The following is a 19,227-nucleotide window of genomic DNA, read 5'->3' on the forward strand; positions in this document are numbered from 1 at the left end:
GTGGTTACAAATGGGGAGAGGTGTGCTGCTATTATCTGGTGAGGAATGGGGCCGGGGTTACTGCAAGACGTACAGTCCGCAGGCAGCCCCAAAGAGAAAAGAATCATCCAGGGACGCCTGGGTGGCTCAGTTGGTTGAGCACCTTCCTTCGGCTCTGGTCATGGTCTCGGAGTCCTGGCAAAGAGCCCTTCATCAGGCTCCCAGATCAGTGATGAGCCTGATTCTCCCTCTGCCCCTTCACCAGCTTGTGTCCTCTCTCTTTCTCTCTCTCAAATAAGTAAATAAAATCTTTTTTTTTAAAGATTTTATTTATTTGAGAAAGAGAGAGAGAGCACAAGCAGGGGGAGCAGCAGAGGGAGAGGGAGAAGCAGACTCCCCGCCAAGCAGGGAACCTGACGCAGGGCTCGATCCCAGGACCCTGGGATCATGATCTGAGCTAAAGGCAGACGCTTAAATGACTGAGCCACCCAGGCGCCCCAGTAAATAAAATCTTAAAAAAAAAAAAAAATCATCCAGACCCAAAATCTCAAGAGGGCCAAAGCTGAGAAATCCTGAGATAGGTGTTCATTGCATCAATTAAAATTTAAGAAGAAAAAAAAAAAAACAGAAAACCTGTATATAACCTAAATGTCCATCACTTGGGAAATGGTTAAAATAAACTTTGGTACATTGTTTCCATGGAATGCTACGCAGATACTATAAAGAGTTAGGTGGATTTATGCGTAGAAAATTGTCCATGGTGTATTTTTAAATGGGAAAACAAATATACAACATAGTTTTTGCTAAAATAAATTAATATCTGCTGTTAGTGATATGAAAGAATTTTGTAGGCATGATAATGGTATTGTGGCTATGTTTTCAGAAAAAGTCTTTTTTTTTTTTTTTTTAGAGAGAGAGAGATGCATACTGAAATGTTTATAGATGAAAGTATATTATGGCTGGGATTTGTTTCCAAGTTCTGTGAGGGGAAATGTAGATGGAGTGGACATGGCATAGGATTGGCCATGACTTAGCTGTTGTTGGGGCTGTGTAATGGGCAAAGGAGATTCGTGGGGTGAGCCTGCGTGTTTTTGTGTGTGTTTAAAATTCATCATAATATGAAGTTGCTGCACACAAACATACACCTCCATAAATGCACTGAAGAAAATCTGGTAGGAGATTATAGATAAATTGGTTGATACACTCAAATGTAAATTTGGCTCTTTGTAACAGATACCCATCATAATGGCATCACGAGCCCGAAAGTTTCTTTTTCTCTCATATAAAAGTCTGGACTGACACGGCAGCTCAGCTCTGCGGGGTCAGCAGTGGCCCAGACTCTTTCCATCTTGTTACACCATTCTGAAGGTGCCGCCCTTTACCTCGTGGTCCAGGATGGCTCCCTGTCACGCGGTCTTGCAGCAGGTAGGAACGGGAAAAAGGTCAAGCAAGGTTCCCCCGATTCCTTTCAGGTTGTGCCCTGCGTGCTAAATGCATCACTTTCGATTCCATCCTGTTGGCCATAACTTAGGCACGTGGCCACAGCCTCACTGCAAAGGAGGCTGGGAAGTTCCCTCTGGGCGGCTGTGTGCCCTGCTAGGGATCAGAAATTCTTTTATTGTATAAGAAGGTGAGAAGAGAAAGAATACTGGGGACCCCCTAACATACTCTGCCCCAGCATACCCCAAACTGTGAATGATGGTTAGTACCGACCAGTGGGGGGACGTCTTATCTTTTTAAGTTATATGTTTATTCAACTCTCTTAACATGAGCCAATATTTCTTTTTCTTTTGTAGAAAGAATTAAATATAAAACATGCTGTTGCTAACCAGTGCATGCATGGCCCTTGTATATGCCACTGTGAGGCTGGAGGGCCGTTACAGTATCATTTAACTGTTACTTATCGCTATAGTGCCCATTTCAGTTACTGTATTAAATAGGAAGGGTGTAGCAGTGAGAAGACAAAGTCACCCTCCCCTCAGTAGGTGCACAAATAAATATATAGTGTGTTTTAAGATATCGGTCAGAATTGTAAAGATGAGGGGCGCTTGGGTGGCTCAGTTGGTAAAGCATCTGTGTTCAGCTCAGGTCATGATCTCAGGGTTCCGGGATCGAGCCCTGCATCAGGCTCCCTGCTTGGCGGGGAGTCTGCTTCTCCCTCTCCCCACTGCCCCCAACCCCAGTGCTCTCTCTCTGTCTCTCAAATAAATAGATAAAATCTTTACTGAAAAAAGAGTTGTAAAGACGAATATAGCAGGGTCAGAAGATAGAAGGTGAGGGTGCAGTTGGAAAGAGTGAAGAATGGGTTTGATAATATGATCAGGGTAAGCATCTCTGAGGAGGTGACCTTTAAGAGGGAGAGAACACCTAAACAAAGCAAGAGATGAGTCACGAAAAGATCCGGGGAAAAGGAATTGTGGCAGAAGAAACAGCATGTACAAAACCATGACATGGGAACTAACTCATCAGGTCTGAGTTGTAGCAAAAGGAATAGCGTCCCTGCAGGAGAGGGAGTCAGGACAGAGCCCCCGGAGGTTCAGTTGGAGAGGTGCTAGGGCCCACGTGGTATGGGGCCGTGGATGAGGTGCTCTAGGAAGCTGTGTAGGTATTACTCTGAGCCATTATGGCCAAAAGATGTTTTTCCTAATTATTTGCAATCATTTTCAAAATGTAGGAGGACATCCCACGGAGACAATGGAATGCAGAGGAACGAGAGTGATGCTTGTGGCTATTGTTAGCTGTGGGACCTGAGGCCATTTACTCAACTTACTGGCCCTGGCTTCTCTTGTAAGGGTGGAGAAGAGAGTTCACTCTGGCTTCTCTTCAGTTCTGAGAACTTGACAAGTAGCAAGTCATTCATCCTCAAAAAGCCCTAGGCCAAGGGGGCCATCTGCATTCCCATTTAACAGGTGAGAAACTCGAGGCAGGGAAGCCAAGTGAGATCCCATACCATCAGTGAGAGGCAGAGCTGGGATTTGAACCCAAGCTCCCGGGCACTCAAGGGGGCCTATCTTATCATCCCACTGACCCGGGTTCCCGCTGGCTCGTGGGCCGGTGTGGGAAGGGCATGAAGACAGATCTGTGACGGCAATTTGCAAGAATATAGGTTGCTAAATAAATGTGTTACTGTTATTGTAATGTTCTTCTCGGTCTTCTTTAAAAATGGATTTTTTTACATTTCTAAAACCCTAATGGAATAATCAGTTCGGGCCAGGAGCATGAGTGGGCTGAAGCCATTAGGGCAGAGGTTTGCGGGGGCCTCCGTAATGGCAGAAGCAGGTGTGTGACCTGTGTTAGGATTAGTGGGAAGGAGACTCGGGACAACTTACTCCTGTGATGTGATGTCACGGAAAGAGCTCAGCACCACTCTGAGGCTTTTCTGCTCCCCCTGTTAATCAGAATCCTCGTATTTTAAAGAGATTCTGTGGGAAATATGGTAGAAAGAGAAATAAGTTAACAACACCGTGGGGAAGCAAACAAAAATCCAGGACACGAGATACTCTCCAAGACAACTAACCTAGTTTCTTCAACTCTGTATAAAAAGGAGAGGGAAGGGGGGTGCCTGGGTGGCTCAGTCCATTAAGCATCTGCCCTCTGTTCAGGTCATGGTCTCAGGGTCCTAGGATCGAGCCCCATGTCAGGCTCTCTGCTGAGCTGAGTCTGCTGCTTCTCCCTCTGTCTTGCCCACCCCCCCCCCAACACACACTCATACATGCACTCTCTCAAATAAATAAAATCCTTTTAAAGGGGGGAGGCTATTTTAAAGTAAATAAATGTAAAGACATAATAAGCAAACATAATGTATGGATTTTGTTTGGATCTTGAATCTTCTGGGGTTGAAAGACTATTATATTGGTTTTCAGGTGTGCAACATAGTGATTCAACAATTATGTAGTTCATGAAACATTCGCCACCATAAGAGTATCCCCATCTGTCACCATACAACATTGTTACAGTTATGACTGACTGTATTCTCTGTGCTGCACTTTTCATCCCCATGACTTGTTTATTTTATACCTGAGGCTAATATTTTAGAACCTCCTTTACCTATTTCACCTGTCCCACCACCCTAGATCCTGAATCTTTTTTTTTTTTAAGATTTTATTTATTCGAGAGAGAGAGAAAGAGAGCAGGAGAGGGGGAGGGGCAAAGGGAGATGCAGACTCCCCACAGAGCAGGGAGCCCTAGATCCTGAATCTTATAAACCAACATTAAAAGGGCCTGTGGAGAGAGTTGGGAAGATTGCGTATGGGCTGTGTTCAAGAAGGCACGAGGAATTATTGTGAAAGTGTCCAAATTTTTAAATGAAGTACAGCAGAGAGAAGAGACATCAAGTTCGAATTTGCTTTGACGTCACCAAAGAGAAAAATAAATCAAAAACTTAGAAGAGACACATATGGTCAAATCTTGAACAATGTTGAATCTGATAGGTGCTCGGTGATTTATTTTACTATTCTGTCTGCTTTTGCGTATGTTTGGGATTTTTCCTTAAAAAAAAAAAAAAACTTCTAGCTCTTACCATGAAACCATCTGACCAAAAAAAAAAAAGAGAGAGAGAAAAGAAACCTCACTGTATGAAATGACATAAAATTGAGCCAACCTCAAAACGAGAAGAAAAACATTAAAAAAAAAAAAGTAGGAATCGGTGCATGGCCCCTTCAATTTCAGGGTAACGATGTAATTAGAGATCAGTCATTAAGAAAGATTAATGTTAAGACATCTGCTGCAGTCGGTGGCAGATGGCAGGAGGGGGAACGTTCAGCGTCAGACTTCCTGGCTTTCAGTCCGTCACTCCCACTTAAGGCTGATTTCAGGCCAGTGACTTAAACTTCCTGTCCTTGCTTTTCTTATCTATGAAATGGGATCTTCATTCTGCTGATCTCGTAGGGACTGTTGGGGAAATCGAGTGACCGCAAACACAGAAAGCACTCAAAACAAGGCCTGGCTTCTGGACAGCATGTGAACTGTTAACTATGTTTCAGCTTCTTGGGGGGCACAAATAAGGATTTGGGTAAAATGAAGATATTCTAAAATTCAGCTTTCAGTATTTTCTCCAGTGTTTCTCTCCCACCCATTCCCCTTCACCCAAATTAAAAGGTCCAACTCTGTAGCATCAAAACGCATCTCTCCATGGTCCAAATTGGGTCCAGGTCACTGCGGTGTGCTGTGGTTGGGTGTACAAGAGAGAGGAACAGCGTTGTTGGTAGGTAAGGATGGCATATTCACAAGGAAATGTTTTTGCCTCCGAGGGAATGCTGCCTCTCGCCTGCTGCTTGCTGCCTGCCTTGGGCGGGGGGCAGGGGAGAGGGGGCCTTGGGGTTCCGCATGGCCTCTAGCCCTTCATGTCGCCCAGCCATCACTGGCAAGGGCGGGCCTTCCCTTACAGTGAGACTCCTTGGTATTTTACTTCGTGCCTTGTTTTGTTGGTTGTGGGTTGGGGCTTTTTTTTTTTTTTTTTTAATGGCTCCACATGAGAAATATTCTATAAAGTTTTGCCTTTTTGCTCCAGGGCTTTGCTGAACCCAACCCGAAATCAGCAGAACGTGTGTGGTCCTCTCTCTGTCTGTCACCGCACATTGGGTGCTTTTTTGAAGGCCGTCCCTTGTGGGCCTAGGAAATATTGGAAAACGCATTATGAAATGCAGTCATCTGAACTTGAGTCGTGTTAACAGCAAAAGAGCCAATCACAAGAGATCATGTACTGTATGATTCCATTTACTACTATTCCCAAATTGACATTTCAGAGAGGAAGAATGGATTCGGGGTTGCCAAGGGTTAAGGGAGTTTGGGGATCTGGGGAAGAGTGTGGGCATGCCTGTGAAGGGACAACTCAAGTTGTATCTTTGTGGTCAATGACATAGCCCACTGTCTTGACTGCAGGGGTGGTCACACGTATCTACGTGTGTGAAAAAACAACGCTGAGCTGCACACACACTTACGCAGCCCCAATGCCAATGTCCTGGGTTAGATGTGGTGCTGGAGATATGGAAGGTGGCATTACCTGGGAAAACTGAATGAAGGGTACCCAGGACCTCTCTGCACTGTGTTTTGCAACTTCTTCTAAATCTGTAATGTTCTCAAAATAAAAAGTTTAAAAAAAGAGCCCATGGATAGCAAAACTGGATTATGAAAACAGTAGGCCTTTGTTTTCCCATGCTATCAGGAATGAGAGAAACATCGTAAAACTATCCCATCAACCATTTTTATTCTGCACCAAGTTCGTATGATTTATGAACTTATCAAGCACGAGTGAGAGAGCTTGTTCTGGGACTAAGACGCCAGACCCAGGCTGGTTTTCCTTTCTTCTTTTTTTAAAACATTTTACTTATTTATCTGGGAGAGAGAGCAAGAGAGTACAAGGGGGAGGAGGAGGACAGGGAGAGGGAGAAGCAGGCTTCCCACTGAACAGGGAGCCTGATGCAGGACTCGATCCCACGACCCTGAGGTCATGACCCAAGCCGAAGGCAGACGCTTAACCGACTGAGCCACCCAGGCACTCCTGGTTTTCCTGTCTGACACACGACTCCCTAGAACTTCATCTGCTTGGCTGAACAGTGGGGCAGTGGAGGCAGGTTGCTGAAATTGTTTGTCTTCCTAAGAGAGTTTTGGATAAAAAGCTTTCAGATGAGGGGGTAGAAACCGTGCAGGGTGTGAGGACGAGACATGGCCATTGGGCCATAAATTGAACCAGCCACTCTGCGGGGTAATTTGCAAACGTTCTTTGCGATTAGAGCCAGCAATTTGACTTCGGGGAATCACTCCCAGAGAACTGTGGGCATGTGCCCCCAGGAGGGCCTGTCCCAGGCGGTGTGGCATTTAGTTATAATAATAAAACTTGAGAAACCTGGGGAGTGGTCCAAATAACTGCGGTGTGGACATACCAGGGAATCCTATGCAGCAGTTAAAAAGGATAGGCTAGATGTCTGTATTGTGACATTGAATGAGCGCGAAGCTATTTTATTACTCAGGTGAAAACAGTCCCGGAGCAGGATACATGTATCAGTGACACTGAAAAAATGATACTATGTGTTTTTAAGGAAACACGTGAGTGTTGGGGTTCATGACTAGGAACAGGTCTGCAGAGTTGTTCATCCTGTCAGTAACTATGGCTAGAGCTGGTGGGAGATCGTGGCCAAAGGCGATTTGAATTTTATCTGAAATTTTAAAAGGTATTTACAGATGTTTTGAGATAGTGCCTGGTCGTTAAAATCTTCTCTTAAGAGAAGGTCATACAGTGATCTTCTCAGCAGGAGGAGACACATCCCTACAACTATGAGATCGATGTTCCAGCTCTCTGGGTCTCGCCCATTGATGAATTCCATCCGAGACAGGATTCAAACTCCCACTCTAGAAGTGGAGAGCAGGGAGCTTGTCTCATTCAGCACTGTACCCCCAGTGCTTAGAACAGTTCCTGGCCTCCCCAGAAAATAAGGTGAAGTCAATTACTGAATAAACAGCCACCTTTCTTTCTTGATATGCAAGGTAGAGTTTATGGGTCTAAACGATGGACAGCCCAGCTCAGTGAATGGAGCAGTGGATGGACTCAGCACCCGCTGTGCCCTCCTTTGTCAGCCTTCTCTCTAGCCTTTGCAAAGGAGACCGCCCCTTGTTCGCTAGAGAGGGCTCCCTAGCCCCCTACAACTTACTATTAAGTGACACCTTCCCCACTGTAAGGGAGAGAGGCTGGGGGAGGGAGATGTGGACAGGAGGAGGGGCTTGTCACCTCTCCAGGGCAGCTCGTGGGGTCTTTCCCCTGGATGCTGCCTGTGGCACAGTGACAGCAGCCCCCAGATTTCACTGACTAAACTTACAGTTTACTCCTATTCTGCCATTCGCATTGAATGCTGAGGATGGGGTGCACAGGTACCAGAATGAGGGTCATAGTCTTCTAAGACCATGCTACTCGAAGGGAGTCTGGGGACCCTGACTGCCACGAGCTCCAGGTAGACACCTCCCAGGGGTCACGTGCAGTGGGAAAGAGCATCTCTTCTCTAACAGTCCATCCTGGGCCTCTCATTGGCCCCACTGGCTCATGTGACCACCATCCCTGAGCCAATCCCTGTAGACTGAGGGGAAGGAGATGCTAATTGCCAGCTCAAGGCCTATTAATAATGTCAGTCCCACCCAAGCTACGTAGACAGAGAGTGGGGGAGACGCAGTTCCCCCAAGGAAAGAAAACGTGCTTTTACCCCAAGACCAAGTCCAAATGCCAGCACCCCCACGGCTCCTGCCCTGTCACCACTCCTCCTCCATGCTGTGGCTCTGGGCATGTCCACTTTCTCCTCCTGTTTTTGAATCTCAAAGCAGGACCACCAGAATCATTTTTGCAATATATACACATATCAAGTCATCTCATTATACACCTTAAACTTGCACAATATACTGGTTGTGTCTCAGTCAAGCTGGGGAACACACCTAAGAAGGGGACCAGCAGGACTGCCAAGGGCATGACAGCCAGGCAGAGCTTAATAGTAAATAACCGTCATTCACAGACACCTTGTGTTATTGGGGAAGGAGCTTCTGGGATGCGCCAGTGCAGGGTGGGGGTTGGGAACGGTAACATCCAATGTCCACATTCTGCTGACTGTGTCCTACTGTGTGGAGGCCTCATGCTGGGAAGAAGAGTAAACTTGAGGGTCTCAAACTCAGTGCCCAGAGGGGCCTGGCAGGTAATATAAATGTGTACATCATCCAGGGTAGTGACAGTGGCCGTGACCAGCAGTATTTGGCACAAATAGCAGACACTCAATTCATATTGGTTGAATGGGTACATTTATTCATATGGCAATTCATTCATTATACAAGAAATATTTATTGTTTTAAGATTTTATTTATTGGAGAGACAGAGCACGAGCAGGGGAAGGGACAGAGGGACAAGCAGACTCCCTGCTGAGTGCAGACCTCACACGGGGCCCCTCCCAGGACCCTGAGATCATGACCTGAGCTGAAGTCAGATGCTCAACCAACTGAGTCACCCAGGCGCCCCTCCAGGAAGTATTTATTAAACGGTTATCAAAGGCCAGACCCTGCAGGAGATTTGGGGAATGTAATGGTGGAAAAAATAGACAAAATCCTCGCCATCAGGGAGTATACAGTCTGGTAAGAAAGACAGATGAAAATTAAATAACATCCAAACACTCCCCCAAAATTGGGTGATTGGTGTAGGGAGAAGGACATGGCCCCGTGGAGGCTGGTGTAGGGGATGGGCCCCCCTTGGGGAAGGCCTGGGGAGATCATGGTAGCTAAGACCTCTGAAGGGTGAACAGGAGGGAATGGTGTTCCAGGCAGAGAGAACAGCATGTGCAAAGACCTCATGACAGGAGGGAGCATGGAGTGAGAGAAAGGCCAGTGTGCCAGAATGAGACCTCCCTTGCAGGGAAGCCAGATCAAGGCTGTGTTCTAAAGCCTTGAGGACAGTCAGAGGTTATAAGCAAGGTTGTGACGACGAAGGCAGGTTCAGAGTTATGTTGTCAGAAACTCCTGAGTCTGCTGCCGAAAGAACAAACTGGATGGAGGCTAGACTAGCCCCTCGGAAATGGGCACAGAGGCTGTGGTGGCTGTCCAGGGCAGAGATGGTGGTGACTTGGGCCAAGCGATGCCCATGGAGGTGGAAATCGCTCAGTGCATTCCGTGGATGTTTCCAAGGTGGATTTAACAACACCTGGTGACGGATTGGGTGTGAGAGCTGAAGGAGAGCGAGGAGGGGGCAACAGTCCTGGGCTTCTGGTGTGAGCAACTCCACAACCCCCCCCCCCCGCCAGATGGGGGAGACTGGGGCCGAGGCGAGTTTGCGATAAGCAGATGTATTTTGAATGAAATGAAATGAGGGTGGTGGAGGCAGCCAGAAACGTCCAGGTTTGGGCCACAGCTGTCGTCTATCCAGAAGCCTGTGATTGCTGTTGGCAGGTTTGGGTTTCTAAGCCCTTGAAAGATGCTGGGAATTGGCCCTCTCTGAGGTCCCCTTGGCCGACTGGCCATCTGTCCTCTCCATCCAGCAGGCAGGGCCACTGCTCTCAGCCAAGGTAGCCAGGGCACTCAGGGGGTGTGGAAAGGTGAGCCACCCACCCGCCTGGGACCCTCCATCTGCTTTTGATCTTTCACTGCCTTTGAAGTCCTCCCTACCCCCCACCCTCCAGCTGTCATCTCTTGGGCTCCTCCAGCAGCCCCGTGCTCCCTCAGTGCTTCTCAGTCCCCGGGGACAGGGGTGGTGACAAGGGTAACAAATGGTGCAAGCCTCTGGCAGCAGCAGGCCAAAGAGAAGGCCAGAGGGCGGGGGCTTTTGAATGCCTCTTTCTTCCCACTCCTCTTGGTCTGGTTCTGAAGCAGCAGGGGTATTGGGGTTTTGCAACGATGCAACGGGGAAACATTTTTTGTAAATGAATCCCATGCCTTTGCTTCCTTTCCCTGACTTCATGAAAGAGAAGCTAAGTCTTTCTCCTCCCACCCTCCAGACTCTGTTGTTAAGACTGTCTGATTTCTCTCTTCCCTCCCCTGCAAAGAGAATAAGCTGTTCTCCTATTTCAGGTCATTGTGAGCAGGGGAAAAGGGGGGTAGAATGTGAGTGAGGGAAGCCTCTCCACCAACTGCAAGAGAATTCAACTCTGCCTGTCAAACTACAATAGGAACCAGTGGTTTCTAGATGATCCTCACGACAGTTCCTAGTATCTCCCTGGAATGGAACTAAGGGTGTCTTTTGTCGGTGTGGATGCCTTCTCTAACTTAATCCGCACATAACCTACTGGGGAAGGTACTGTTACTTTCTCCGTCCTTATGGATAAAGTTCAGAGAATTTGCATAACTCACCCAAGGTCATACAACTGATAAGATGAAAAGCTGGAGTTTGAACCCATGTGTCCCATGACAGAGCCAGAGCTCTGACCGGTGGCTTAGTGGATATTGGGCCCTGGGTTCAATTTTTGACCCAGTTTTTTTTGCACACTGTGGTTAAGAGCACAGAACTGTCCCTGATGAACATGGATGCAAAAATCCTCAACAAAATATTAACAAATCAAATTCAGGAATACATTAAAAGTATCCTTTATCATGATCAAGTAGGATTTAATCTAGAAATACAGGGGTGATTCAGTTTTCACTAATCAATCAATGTGCAATACTGAAGCAGGATAAAAACCGGATTATCATCTCGATAGATGCAGAAAAAGCATTTGGCAAAATTCACCATCCACTTATGATAAAAACTCAAAAAAGTACAGTTAGAGGTAACATACCTCAAAATAATGAAGGCTATATATGAAAAACCCACAGCTAACATCATATTTAGTGGTGAAATACTGAAAGCTTTGCCTCCAAGATCAGGAACAAGATGAGGATGTCCACTATCAGCACTTATATTCAACATAGTACTGGAAGTCCTAGCCATAGCAATCAGACAAGAAAAAGAAATGAAAAGAAGTTAAGGAAGAAGTAAAACTGTCACTTTTGTAGCTGGCATAAGACTAGGCATAGAAAACCCTGAGACTCCTCAAAATAACTATTAGAACTCAAGTGAATTCAGTAAAGTTGCAGGATACAAAATTAACATGCAGAAATCTTCTGTGTTTCTATATACTAATAATAAAGTAACAGAAAGAAAAATTTCAAAACAGTCCCATTTACAATTGCACCAAATGGATTAAAATACCTAGGAATAAATTTAACCAAGGAGATAAAAGACCTATACTCTTAAAAACTGTAAGACATTGATGAAAGAAAATGAAAATGATACAAATGGAAAGATGTACCATACTCACAGACAAGAATTCTTATTGTCTAACAAGAATTAATATTGTTGAAATGTTCATTCTACCCAAAGCAATCTACATATCAATGAGAGGTTACCTCACACCAGTCCGAATGACTAGTGTCAAAAAGACAAGAAATAACAGGTGTTGGCAAGGACACAGAGTAAAGGGAACGATCATGCACTGTTGGTGGAAATGTAGGTTGGTACAATCACTGTGGAAAATAGTGTGGCAGTTCCTCAAAAAATTAAATAGTAATACTGTATGATCCCACTAGTGGATATTTACCCAAAGAAAATGAAAACACTAATTGAAAATATGTATGTACTACCATTTTTATTGCAGCATTAATACAATAGCCAATATACAGAAGCAATCCAAGTGCCCATCAATAGATGAACAGATAAAGATGTGAGATACACATGCATGCGTGCTTGGTGAAATATTACTTGGCCATGAAAAGGAATGAAATCTTGCCATTCTTGCCATGGGTGGACCTAGAGGGTATTACGCTAAGTGAAATAAGTTAGACACAGAAAGACAACATGTGATTCATTTGTACATGAAATCTAAAAGGCAAAACAAACAGACTCTTAAATACAAATGTGATGCCCAGAGAGGAGGCGGCTGGAGTGATGGGCAGATTAGGTAAAAGGGATTAAGAGGTACAAACTTGCAATTATAAAATACATAAGTCACAGAGATGAAAAGTACAGCATAGGGAATATAGCCAATAATATTGTAATAACAGTGTATGGGGACAAATGGTGACTACATTTATCCTGATGAGCACTGAGTAATGTAAAGAATCGTCAAATCACTATGTTGTATACCTGAAACTAATATGACATTGTATGTCAACTGTATTTCAGTAATAATTAATTAATTTTAAAAATATAGCACAGACCTTAGAACCAGACCACCTGGTTGTGAATCCTGGCTCTACCATTAGCTCACAGGTCACTTTGTGAAACTCAGTCTCCTCATCTCTACCCACCTCATAGGACTCAACAAGCCAATATATGCAGGGAGCTCTTGGCCCTAGACTAAATGATCTTTGAGTGATCATTAGTTTTATTTCTATTATCTATAAAATGAGCACTATAATCACGGCCAGGTTAAGACCTTCAGAGGCCTCAAAACACCAAAGAGATCAGCCTCCTTCCTCGGCTGCTCCATGTAATTCAATAATAAAACAATACAACCCATAAAACTCAAATCCGAAACTCACTGTGTGCTGAAATTTTAACTTCTTTTCAGATCTGAAGGAGCAGGAGGATGGCTGAACAGGATGAGTTCACCAAGCGGGAATGAGTCATGTTTCCTTGGTGCTTATGCTGTGCACAGACCTAAACCTGTATTTAGTCAACCTGTTGGGAAATAGAGGGTGGACCTTTATATCTCCCGGCATGGTGGAGAGAATTTGAAGGAGGTGATGTAAAGGTGATGGGGGAAACTCCCTGGTGTAGAATGGGTGCCTGGGAAATGGGAGCTACGGTTAGAATTTTTGGAAGGGTTTGCTCACTGAACTGCTCCTACTGCCATACTTGGTGATTAATATTTTGCTTTTGCAAGATAGAAGTACCCATAAGTTCTAGTTGGCAACGGGAAAGAAGGATTGTCAGGGTCCTGTTTACTTTGTGAGAACTAACATTTCTATTGCTCTGGCTTTGTTGGTGATGCTTATTTATTGTCCTCCAACGGAGGACGGGTTTGAATTGCTGTTGGTATGTTTGAAGTTGAGATCTTGAATTACCTAACAAAGATCTAGGCTCTTTCTTCCTTTTTAGAGTCAATACCATGCAAATTAGTTTTGGGAAGGGCAAACTTCCTAATTGTTATATCTTCATTCTTTTATCATGACAGTATGTTCCTCTAAATCTCTAGTAGTGGTTTTTAATTTCAAGTCTATTTGAAATTATGTCAGCTTTCTTTTATTTGGTGTTTGCTTCATGTGGATTTTTACAATTTTTTGCTCTGAGTCTTTGTGTGTCTTTATATTTAAAAGGGGTATCTTGTAATAAACATGCAGTTAGTTTTTTAATCCAGTCTTGTAATATTTGTCTTTTAGTGGGAGTATTTATTCCTTAAGGTAAATGGACATTAAATGGTTACATTTAATGTAATTATGGATAAATTTGAATTTAAATCTATCTTTTTTCCTATTTGTTCCATCACTTCGTTTTTTTTTTCATAATTTCTTGCTTTCTTTTGGATTAATGAAGTATTTCCATTGTTCCATTTTCTCCTCTAGTAACCTGTTGGCATACACTTTTATTTTTCTCTAAGTCGTTACTCTAAAGATTATAGCATGTATCCTTATAAATTTTAAATTTTGCTATAAATTAGTACTTGTACCACTTCCAGGAAAATGCAGTGTCCTGAGAACATGTAAACTTCATGTCTCCCCCTCTTATTTACATATTTATCCTTTTATGTTGTTCTCCATCCTTTGCCAAATTTTCATGCTTCCAAAGCATTCTTTTGTAGTGCAAATGTCCTGGTGACAAATAATCTTAATTTTTGTTTGTTTCATTTTTATCTTCATTTTTTATTTTTTATTTATTTTTTTTTTAAGATTTTATTTATTTGACAGAGAGAGATCACAAGTAGACAGAGAGGCAGGCAGAGAGAGAGAGAGAGGGAAGCAGGCTCCCCGCTGAGCAAAGAGCCCGATGTGGGCCTCGATCCCAGGACCCTGGGATCATGACCTGAGCCGAAGGCAGAGGCTTTAACCCACTGAGCCACCCAGGCACCCCTTTATCTTCATTTTTGAAGGTTTTTTGTGTTTTTTTTTTTTTTTTTGCTGGCACAGAATACTGTGTTAGCGGATGAAATTCCATTGTTTTTGGTTTCCATCATACTTGCAGAGAAGTCTTATTATTCCTTCTTTAAAAATAATTTGCATTTTATTTCTTTTTTTTTCCATTTTATTTTATTTTATTTCTTTTCAGTGTTCCAAAATTCATTGTTTATGCACCACACCCAGTGCTCCATGCAATACGTGCCTTTTATTTTATTTATTTATTTGAGAGAGAGAGATAGCAAGTGAGAGAGAAAGCACACAAGCAGAGGGGAGAGGGAGGCGCAGGCTCCCCACTGAGCAGGGCACCCAGCATGGGGCTCGATCAGAATCCCAGGATCCTGAGATCATGACCTGAGCTGAAGGCAGATTCTTAACTGACTGAGCCACCTAGGAGCCCTGATAATTTGTCTTTTATTCACCCTCTGGCTGCTTTTAAGATAATATAGTCTCACATGTGTGTAGTTTGACTATGATATGCTCAGGAGTGTTTTCCTCTGTATTTATTTTTCTTCTGCTTTGCAGAACTTGCTGATTGCATTGGCTTGATGTCTTTATCAGTCTTGGAAGATTTTCCAGGATTCTTGCTAAATATTGTTTCTTTTTTTAATATATATATATTTTTTTATTTGACACACAAAGAGAGATCACAAGCAGGCAGAGAGGCAGGCAGAGAGAGAGGGGGGAAAGCAGGCTCCCTCCTGAGCAAGGATCCTGATGTGGGGCTCAGTCCCAGAACCCTGAGATTACGACCTGAGCCAAAGGCAGAGGCTTAACCCACTGAGCCACCCAGACGCCCCACTAAATATTGTTTCTGATTTGTTTTCTCTTTTCTTTCCTTCTGTGGCCCCTGTTACATGTATGCAGGACCTTTTCTCCATGTCCCATATTATTTTATTTTATTTTATATTATTTTTTTACCTATTTTCCTTTCCAACATTCTTTCTGTGATTTGTCTGCTGACTTATCTTCCAGTTTGTTATGCCTTTCTTTTGCTACCTCAAATCCATAGTTCATCTGCTCTATGGAGCTCTTAATTTCAATTATTATATTTTTCAGTTTTAGAATTTTCATTTGATTTTTATTCTAGTTCTCTAGTAGTAGTCTTCATTTAAATCTGTTTTCTTGATCATATTATCAAGGTAGTTTGGGAGTTCATGTTTGATAAGTCCAATATCTGAATCTTATTATGGGTTTGGTTTGTTGTCTTAGTTTTTAATCATTTGGCCTTGTCTTCTTGCATGCCTCATAATTTTTATTAAGGGCTAAACATTGCTTATGAAAAATTATGGAAACTCTGGAAGATAATACCTTCCCCAAAAGAAAGTTACATTTCTTCTGCCAAGTGGTGATACTAGAGGTAAATCGCTTTGAACCAATAAGGGATTATTGGATGACAAATCAGGATCTATTTGGTTTGCCCATCCTCTAAGGGAGTAACTTTTCAGAAGTCTTAGTTAAAAAGCCTAGTGTGTTTACCAACGATTCTCATCCTTGATGGACCATGAACTCCAATTTTCACCTCCCTACTACTGGGAGATTGCCAAAAGCTCTGCTTCATTTCTTGTCTTCTTAGCTACCTCCCTGTGTTTCGTTTCTCTCACTCTCACCCCACCCAGCTTAGGTATCACCAACCTCCTCAAAGGTTTTAATTGTCAGCAATGTCAGGATCACTCCTCTGTGGTTCTCGTAGCTGTAGGACCTTTGCTCCTTGAGTTCTAGCTACCTTATCCCTGAACTCCAGTTGCTGTCTCCCCAGCCCAATGAGACTGGAAAACCCTAAGCTGTTCTTTTTTCTTCTGTGCTTAAAAATTGGCAGGTGTTTTGAGGGGAAAAGTGGTAGAAGTCAGACTTAACCCAGTCCATGTCTCATCTCTCTGGGATCTTGGGCCCTCAAGCCCTCCTTGGTTGCTCTCTGATACCTTAAAATGATGTTTTATAGCTTTTATTTTGTATCGTGATAGTGAGATTGAACCAAAATTACAAACTATCCCATCATAGCTGGAAGGTGAATTCAGTTGAAGAGTTTACTACATATTAGGAAAAATGGTTTATTTTTATTTTCTCCAATATTGGAGAAAAATGCAACTCTAAACCATATTAAAAGGAAGATTCCAGATGAATTAAAGACTTAAGCATAAAAGTTAAAATTCTAAGTGAATATGGAAATGTAAACAAATTAAAATATGGGCACATTTTAATATCCTAGGGTTAGAGAAGTAATTTTACACCTAGGAAAAAAATATTGGGTAAATATATTAGAAATTTTTTGATTTCCAAAACACCATAAGTAATGAAAACTTAAGGAAAGAAATTTATAGCATCTAAAACCAGAAATGAACTAGCATCTAGACTCTACAAGGCATCCAGCAAATCAGCAAGAAAAGACACACAAAAAAACCCCAATAGAAAAATGGGCAGGGGCACCTGGGTGGCTCAGTGGGTTAAGCCTCTGCCTTCGGCTCAGGTCATGATCCCAGGGTCCTGGGATCGAGCCCCACATCGGGCTCTCTGCTCTGCAGGGAGCCTGCTTCCTCCTCTCTCTCTGCTTGCCTCTCTGCCTACTTGTGATCTCTGTCAGATAAATAAATTAAAAAAATCTTTAAAAGAAAAATGGGCAAAGATAAAAGATATAAATAGACAGTTCCTAGAAACTCTCATGTCCCACAATTATGTGACTATGTGCTCAAACTCACTAGTAATCATAGAAATGCAAAGTAGAACAACTGTATCACTTTTCACCCATTAGTCTGACAAAAATTAGAAACGTAGACAATGCCAAATGTTAGCAAGAATTTATGAAATGAGAATACTTATGCACTTTTTTAGAAAATAGGCTCCATGCCCATTGTGGAGCCCACTGTGGGGCTCGAACTCACAACCCTGAGATCAAGGCTTGAGCCAAGACCAAAAGTTGGATGCTCAACCGACTGAGCCACTCAGGTGCCTCTGACTTGTGTACTTCTGATGGAAATCTAGATTAGCACAGGAATTAATGAGGAACAGTCTAGTACTTGGTCAAATTTAGTTCATATATACCCAATGACAGAAATTATCCTTGTGTATGTGTGTGTGTGTGTATATATATATATATATATATACATTTATATAAATGTATATATATATATATACATTTTAAGAATGTGTGTGCATGTAAACACACATATATAGGTACACGTTTTATATATATATATATATATATATATATATATATATATATGTATCTATATATACGTGTGTGTGTGTTTGTGTATTTTAATGAAGATGTTCATTGCAGCATTGTTTATAGTAGCTGAAATACATGTTTATAGTAAGAAGCCTTCCTTGATGTTTATCACTAGGGCAATACATAAATACAATTGAGTGACCACAGAGTATGGAATTCTTTTTTTTTTTAAGATTTTATTTAATTATTTGACAGAGACAGAGATCACAAGTAGACAGAGAGGCAGGCAGAGAGAGAGGGGGAAGCAGGCTCCCTGTTGAGCAGAGAGCCCAATGTGGGGCTCAATCCAAGTACCCTGAGATCATGACCTGAGCCGAAGGCAGAGGCTTAACCCACTGAGCCACCCAGGCGCCCCCAATATGGAATTCTAACTATAAGCTAGATGACCATTCATCAATATGTACACATTATAGAATCATGGTGCAGACTGGAAAGAAAAAGCCTAATAAACAGGACAAGATCTCATGCACAGCTCTATTCATGTAAATTAAAACACAAGTCACACATAAAACAATACAACATCACTTTATAAGGGAATGCATTTACATATTTAATACATTAAAAGTCACCGTCCAAGATGGAGTTGAAAATGAGAATATATGGGAACGTTTAACAAATTCTTGTTTGAGGAAGCTAATCCTCCAATTATAGATTTCCTCCTTCCCTGTCCCCCTTCTGACTCTCTTTGCTCGCTCCCTTCTGCAGATGGTAACAGGATGACAACAGAATGACCATGATTCTGGATCAGGTGTTGTGGGGGAAATAAGGTGATTTCCATGTTGGCCTGGCCTTCAAGAATGTTAGGCAAAAGTCAAAGGAGAGCACGCCAAAAGCTTTCCTTAGCAGTGCTCTGTCCCAGGGCTAGAACTCACAAGCACCTTCCTGCTCTGAGTTCCTGAGAATGACAGCAGCACTTGGTAAAGTAAATAAGCAACGCGACCAAGCCCAGAAGTCACAGTGCTCCTTCTTTCCCCATCAGGCAGATGTTTACCTGCTCACAGAAAGATATAAACACTAGGAGCTCACTTGTGTGGAATTCTCTCATCAGATTAAAAAGTGTATATAAAGTACTTCCTGTGTGCAGTCCTGGCATAAGAGATTTCTTTGGTGTTTTTTTTTTTTTTTTTTAAATCAGTGTTTCGGGCCCACAAAGTTGTGTAGTGGCCACGTCACAGTGGTATGCCCACCAGTAAAACGGGAGTTGGCAAGCTTTTTCTGCTGATCGCTAAATATGTCCAGCTGGGCGGGGCTCTGTCACAACTACTGTACTGAGAAGGTGCGGTGTGAAATTAGCCCCAGACGATCCAACCGACCAACAGGCAGGACTGCGTTCAGAGAACACTTTGCTTGTGGACTTAACTGCAGTTTTCACAGGTCTTGAAATGTTATCCTTTTTTCGATTTGTTTCTAACCATTTCAAAACACGAAAGCTGGGACACCTGGGTGGCTCAGTCGGTGAGGCATCTGGTTCCCGATTT

General features: G+C 43.0%; 1 protein-coding gene across 3 annotated transcripts in view; it reads left to right on the forward strand.

Moving 5' to 3' along the window:
* EYA2 (EYA transcriptional coactivator and phosphatase 2) overlaps positions 1-19,227 on the forward strand; it is a 272,621-nt gene that overhangs the window by 63,554 nt on the left and 189,840 nt on the right. The gene's annotated exons all lie outside the window — the stretch shown is intronic.

Source organism: Mustela nivalis (genome assembly GCF_964662115.1).
Source record: "Mustela nivalis genome assembly, chromosome: 8".
NCBI classification, from domain to species: domain Eukaryota; kingdom Metazoa; phylum Chordata; class Mammalia; order Carnivora; family Mustelidae; genus Mustela; species Mustela nivalis.